Genomic DNA, 7251 nt, shown 5'->3' with positions numbered 1-7251 from the left:
CCCACCCACCTCACGTCAGCTCGCTCCACTCGTACCCCGAAATTCCTCACCTCACTCCTACAGAAAACCCCAGCTCCCCTTCTTCCTCACTACTACAGAAAAAAAACCAGCTCCCCTTCTTCTTCACTCGCACTACAACTAGGCTCGTCATTCGTTACTCTGCTCAAATCCGTGCGCGTGACGCGACGACCTCGAGAAAAATGGAGTCGGCTGACCCCAGCGCCAAGAAGATGAGGCTCCCGCCAGCGGCGACGCCTGTTGTAGATCCTGCACCCGGCAGTGCAGGGAGAAGTAGCGACCCCGCCCCCACCGGATCCCAGGAACCCGTAGAATCTCGGGTGGACCGCATCAGCGATCTCCCTGGCGCAGTCCTTGGGGAGATCATCTCGCTTCTCCCCATCAAGGATTGTTGCCGCACCCTAGTCCTCTCAATTCGGTGGCGCCCTCTATGGCGCGCCGTGCCCCTTAATCTTGACTGTTGTCAGCTATCTCTCTTCAAAGATTTTGAAATCCCCAGAGCCATCATCTCCTCCCACTAGGGCTCCGTTCAAAGCCTCTGCATCCCGTCATGCTACCTGGGCAAGCATACCATGCCCTGCATGGTGGACGCCTGGCTGAAATCCCCCGAATTCATAGAACTACAGCTGCTTGAGTTCTACTATTCCCCTGGAAATTACCTACCAGATACCGAACGCATCTACCTGTGCCCTCAGCACCGATGTCCATCTCACGGTTTTCCTCCTCTCTCCACACCGCCACCTTTGCGCTGTGCGACCTACCAGACAATCTGGTACTAAACCTTCGACTCCGATTTCTCAAGAAACATTCACTTGTGCGGCTTCGTATATCGGAGGCCTCATTGCACAGCATCATCCACTCCAGTTGCCCTGCCCTGGAGTGCTTGGTGCTTGTTTTCACAGTTAGAATCGGTTGTCTCCAAATAAAGTCACCTAACCTTGTAAGAATTGGAATTTGTTTTGACGGAAGGCAGCTCATCATCCAAGATGCCCCTTCACTTCAAAGGTTGATCCTTGATTCTAGTTATTCACCATTGCAAATAACCGTCCTCTCTGCGCCTAAACTGGAGACCTTGGGTGTAATATATGATCTTTGTGCTCATTTCAATATGGTGTTTGGCTCCACAGTTCTTCAGGTAATTTACATTATCATCTACACTTATAACCATAAGCTGCATTTTAAATTTCTGCGCATAAGTTATATGTCATCTTGGAGTACACATTTTGTACTAATATTATGTTCTATGCTTAATGAAGAGTTTCTCCATGGATGGCCTATCAATGGTGCTAGATTCTATCAAGATCTTATATATCCAAATGAATAGTTTTGATCTGAACAAGATTATTGGCTTACCACAATGCTTTCCATGTCTGGAGAAGTTGTATACAAAGGTGATAATTTCACGCACATTGGAAGCCCACATATAGTGTACTAGAATAACCGTTTAACTGGTGCTCTTTCGACACTCTTTTTTTAGACCTTAACTGTTTTCAATCTTCATGTCTATTTAGGCAACATGACGGGGTAAGAAAGTTATAACCAATCGGTGGATTCATAAGCATCGGGATTTTCTCACTTCTCATGAGATTCGATTGAAGACAATAATGCTAGAACGATATGTAGCCAACCGTGCAAACACTAGATTTGTCACATTCTTCCTGCTGAATGTGAGGTTACTATTATCCATCAGGCTTAAGTTTATCAGCAGCATGGTTTTGACGGATGGGTATGTGGAAGAGCAAAAAAGGAGTTTCAAGTGGGCAAAAGAGCTTCTGAACGTGTCGGGCTTCTATTTACAACATATTGTGGTCATAATCCAGTAAATTTTACGACCCAGGATGTTCATTCTATAGACCTGACCGATTCATTTGACCGTGACTGCCGAAAACAGTGCTGGAGTTAGATGTTGTTCACTACACCACAACACTTGTTTAGGGGCAATTAACTGCCGGGAGAAATACCAGTTTAAGGGCAAATAAACTGCCGAGACATTAGTGTCTGCCGGTACAAGTATGTTAGGGCAGGCAAACTGCCGGGAGAACTTGAGCGACAACGGCGCTCAAACCGCTGGTATAATTTAGGGCACATAGTCTGCCGGGACACCCAGAACCCGGCCCATATACTGCCGGGGACCGTCTTGGGCACGAGGCGGGCCTGAAGCCCACGCTAGCGAGAAAAAAGCGCGCGAGAATGACTAACATTTTGGCCCGACAAAGAAGTTAACGCGCGCGCCGGCCCTTCACGGCTTCACCACACCAGACCACTCCTTTCCCTAAAAAAACACTAGACCACTCCTTCCCCCAAATCCACGAACCCTAACCCATTGCAGCCGCCGCCCCAAGCATCAGATCCCATAGCCGCTGCCTCCGCCGCCCCCAACCGCCACCGCCGTCCCCAACCACCGCGGCCACCGCCGCCGCTGTCCCCAACCACCGCCGCCGCCATAGTCCCCATCACACTACGGCGACCTCTACCCGGAGCACGCCGTCGCCCCACACCATCGCAACTCCTCCGTCGCCCCAACCACACCCCACTGTCGTGCCCTCCACCAGGACCCCCACGAGCACCCAACAAAGTCAGAGCTCGAGCCATCGCCCCCAAGCACTTCGCCGGCGACCATCGCTTCAGAGCCGTGCCGTCAACCCCAAGCACTCAGCCAGCGACCATCCTCCTCCGCCGTCGTCCCTCACCACCATCCTCCTCTGCAGACCTCCTCCCCTGAGCAGGCCCTCCGCACAAGCTCAACCGAGCACCAAGGAGGTCCTCAAGTGGCACCGCCTCCTTATTGAGCTCCTCTGCAGCTGCACCTTCTCCATCGGTGACACCTCCACTAGAGATTGGTATACTGTTCAAGCAAGTTTTTGTTGCTAATTTTTGCTTGTATCAATCTGTTGGGAGTCCTCTTGTACTTAAAATAGATGCAATTTATCTTGCTAATTTTTTGCTTGTACTGATCTGTTGGGAGTGTTTATGTACTTTATAGTTACTCAAATAAGCATTTTGCATTATTAGTGAAGAAACAACACCATGAGACAACCCACGGACCAAGGAGCGCCCTTATATCATCGGTATCTACTGGAACATTAGTAACCATAGTAGTTAAAATATATGTGGTCGTGTCAACTGCAGTCTGTTGTAGATTTGATGTTTGCTCATTGTTCATATTAATGTCACATCAAACTATGTAAAAGCATTAGCATGTTGCTTGCATTATTTAGTTTATCATGGTTGCACCCTTGATTTTGTCCTTCGATTTATATCTTATTAATGTATTTGGTCCACGATCGCAGCCGCATGATGGCCTATGCCCGCACACGTCCGCAGCCCACAGCCCACAATTGGGTCGTACGCTTAGTATGGCCTCTCCACGCCTGGCTATCCATTACCTGTGCGCAGCCACGCAGCGGGTTCCAATCCCCACTCCTCGCCGCCAAATGGGAGCGGCCGATCGAGGCGACGCCATGCGCAGGAGTGGCCATGTCGATCGATGCGACTACGCCGGCTTCGTGAATCGATCTCGGCAAGAACATGATCTACTTTGTCCAATCGTTCGTCTACACTTCAGATTGCAGCCAATTCTAGTTCTGTCTGGGTAACGCCCTTGCCTCTTGTCTAATTCTTTTCAATAATTATTCTCAATCCTTGTAATTATTTGTATGAATTTGCAGTCAATAGATTCCAAAAAAGGCAAAGGATATATTCACTGCCTGGCATATATACATCTGTCCTTTCGTTTTCCTTTGCATAGTAAATGTTCTGGGCATCCCACATTTGGCTGCTACGACTCCATTTAAATCAATGGGTTTTGGCCGAACATAGGCATTGGAATTTGTAGTTGTCAAAATTTTCATGTCCCACGTGGAAGTTTGCTAGTCAAATTTACATATACCATGGGCATGTCCTTATTCAAAAGTAAAGCATTATCACGAGATCTCCGAAAGAATTGAATTGGGAAGAGGAGATCCATTTTGATAAGGGCAAAAGGAAATTGATAAAACATGAAAATCCTAATTTGAAATATTCGGTAAGAAGAAAGTACTTGGCTAATGAACATTGCCAGCTAAGAGAAAATAATCTTTAAATATTTGAGAGTTTGGGACTAAAAATATTGGTTTCAAGAATTAAGAGCCCGGCTTGAATTTAGCTACTTAAATATTTTCATTTCACCATTCTTCTTTGTTCCACTGAAAAATTTAATTTTATTCTTTTTATATTGTAGGATATTCAATCTTAGTATCTGATGACGTATTTTGGAGTTTCGAAATGGAAGACATCATTTTCAAGTAATTTTATTCGTTATTTCCTTGTTATTCTAAGCATTTGACGGCTATGTTTTGTATTTAATTAGTCTTCTATTATGTCAGGTATAAGTTATAAAACACACTTTTATTTACTATTGTCGTTACTTGAAATTTTACACCATGTTAAAGTGGTGCATCAGGGTAACATTTGCTCCAGCTCCGCCCCTGCTCACCTCTACTTCCTTGCCCGAGTAGTGCCATGTAGGTCCTTTGCTTCATCGCCAGAGCAGCACCACATCCTCTGCTTCTTAATCAACCGTGATTTTTATTTGCTATTCCCATGATATTCCTACTACTATTTTAGTGTTTGCATTTCATGAAATGAGATGTTTCAATTCACTATTTCTACTGTGCTAGATTTTATTCCTGGTCTGTATTGTATATCCCTTTACGTGTACTAGATAAGAACGGTATGCATTTTGCTACTAGATATTCACCATTAATAGACGTACACTTTCTTTCGTATGTTAGGCAATTATAGTGAAACTGGTCAAGAATGGACAAGAGTTGGATGGATAAAGCTAGAAACACACAAGCATATATTGACGGGGATATCGGCATGAAGATGGACATGAAGGTGGATGTGGACATGAAGGGGAATATGGTGGTGGATATGAAGCATGTGAGCTTTTGTTCTTCAGATTGAATTTACCAATGACTATCATGGCTAGTTGCTTAAAAAGCTTTCTTTCTATCCTATCCTATATATGCAGTTGGAAGTGGACAAGCCCATGGCGAAAGCAGGAATGCAACCACAAGCAAGCTGAGGAGGTAATATCCATGTTTCCAAGAATTTTTCATGCCCTCAACTCTGTAAATATTTCCTATAGTACAGTACTGAAGTTTACAAAATGTTGTTCCTGGTTGCGTACCTTTTACAAAATATTTCATATAGGAAATAGTACAGTACTGATGTTTTTCAGTACTATATAAATGTATTTCAGTATTGTACTATAGGAAATATTTCAGTACTTACGAGTTTAAATGACAACCAGATTCTAAACTCCACTAGTGTTACAGTACTGAAGCAACCTGTACTCTGGAAAGTACCGAAGTTTACAAAATGAAAATTTTCATGCCCTCAACTCTGTATAGTACTGATTTTTTGGCAGATTCTAATTTGTTAATATCTAGCTATACTGGCAGCTCCTTGCTCTTCCTACTCTGGCAATTTTTGCCTGGTTGCGTTGTTTTTCGTGTGACAAAACAGATTCTTTATGATGGGTATTGCTGCTGCATTTCCTGAAGTATTTGGATTGACGTGTCCCCGCCCCTGCCTATTTGTACTTCTCAGTGTACTATGTACGTACAGTATACATTCATGCCTATTTGTATGGAGTTTTGCCTATTTGTTCAATATATAGTACTGCATAGAGTTTTGCCTATTTGTACAGAGTCCAACAATCTGTTGTATATAGTACTGTATAGAGTTTTAGTCATAGCTTTCACTATTAAGTTCTAATTTGTTTTGAACTGAGCAGGTTTTGCACTAGCGGTGCCAAAACTGCTAAATATATGAATTTGTGCAAATTTGTTTAACATTTCTAAACATACATGCTAGTTTCACCAAAAAGTTGGGACTACCCAGCTTGTACGTGGCTTCACCACTCATTGTACAAGTTCTTGTTTTGCTTATTTGCGCATGGAAGATTTCTGTATGTGCACTTCAAACAATTCCTACTTGATCATTGCTTGATGTGATGATGAAGTGCTATACATTTACAAGAATTCTATTTTTGTCAAGTACTTAAACTGCCGCATTTTGTTACTTAAAAAATCTGAAACGAGAGCTACATTTCGAATTTCCTATCTGTTGCAGGTTTACTATAGATGTTGACGGAGATTAGGAAGATCTTGAAGCCACTGATGATTTGGAAAACGTATGATTAAGTTGCTGAGTGATTATGTAATATGCTTTGTTTGTTGAACCTGGACACTTGCTCTGCTCATTTTGCTGGTTAAGCCACTATATGCTCATTTTGGTTGTGGCACCCCTAGAAACATATGTACTTTCTCCTTTTGTGGCAATACTTCAGTTTGGTTGTGGCACATTTAACATATATGTACTGTACCTTTTGTGGCAGAACCTCCTTATGTATATATGGATATTATGTTTATCTGATGATGTTTAAGGTTTTCTGGACGAGGCCTATATGTTACTCTGATTGAAGTGTATGGATGAGATGTATGTGCTAATGTGATTAATGTGTATGTATAAATTATGTAATATTTCATGATTGTTTGAAGATAATGAATGGATATTATATTTGGGATGCCTAGATTAATTTGGTAGTGAAATGTACCTGCCGGGAGAAGTAATCCCCGGCAGCCGTTCTCGTTCAGTTCTATCTGCTGGGAGAAATGTTCTCCCGGCAGTTTGCCCGCCCTTTAAAGTGATTTCTTCCAACAGATTACATGCCATTGCATCAGTGTTGTGGTGTAGTGGCTGCCCTTTTCAACCTGGGTTTTTTGTAAACTAGATGAACAATTAACCCTCGTGCTTTTGTACATATAGTAAGCTGGAGTTAGATGTTCTTGTCCTTTTCAACTCGGCTGTGATTGTCATATTTTCTTTGAAGCAAGGCAAATGGCTTGCCAGTCGTTTAATTTAGAGTGAAATATTGTAACAACTAACAAATCCCAACCAAGGGAAATAACATCACTCTCGCCGGCTGCTTGAGCTCACTCTGCATTATAGAAACCAAGTGATTAGCCCCCATCAGCACCCACAAACTTATTTTGAACTAGCACATCAAATGGGCTGTAAATTTTCATAGAAAAGGTTGCATGACCGTGATAGATTTGGATTCTGACATTTGGGACCCGCGAGGAAATAGCCTATCTAAGGTGGTGTCGACTTACTAGCCAGTCAACAAACGATTCTGCCTACCAGCTGTTGGATTGACATCCAACATCTGTCGTGTATCTTCTA

The 7251-nt window shown here is 43.3% G+C and overlaps 1 long non-coding RNA gene across 5 annotated transcripts; it reads left to right on the top strand.

The window, feature by feature from the left end:
- The first annotated feature begins 2285 nt into the window (after nucleotides 1-2285).
- Nucleotides 2286-6465, top strand: LOC119299283. 5 transcript variants are annotated; one of them, XR_005146133.1, is made up of 7 exons: nucleotides 2286-2858; nucleotides 3309-3610; nucleotides 4238-4301; nucleotides 4791-4941; nucleotides 5033-5090; nucleotides 5466-5621; nucleotides 6139-6465. It is a non-coding gene; the product is annotated as an uncharacterized LOC119299283 (long non-coding RNA). The 5 variants fall into 5 exon arrangements; XR_005146132.1 differs by having other exon boundaries at nucleotides 5454-5621; XR_005146131.1 differs by adding an exon at nucleotides 4449-4520 and having other exon boundaries at nucleotides 5033-5621.
- The last annotated feature ends 786 nt before the right edge of the window (nucleotides 6466-7251 follow it).

This window comes from Triticum dicoccoides, chromosome 5A (genome assembly GCF_002162155.2).
Source record: "Triticum dicoccoides isolate Atlit2015 ecotype Zavitan chromosome 5A, WEW_v2.0, whole genome shotgun sequence".
Classification (NCBI taxonomy): Eukaryota; Viridiplantae; Streptophyta; class Magnoliopsida; order Poales; family Poaceae; genus Triticum; species Triticum dicoccoides.
The sequence above is the reverse complement of the archived record's forward strand: the minus strand, read 5'-3'. Positions and strand labels throughout refer to the sequence as shown.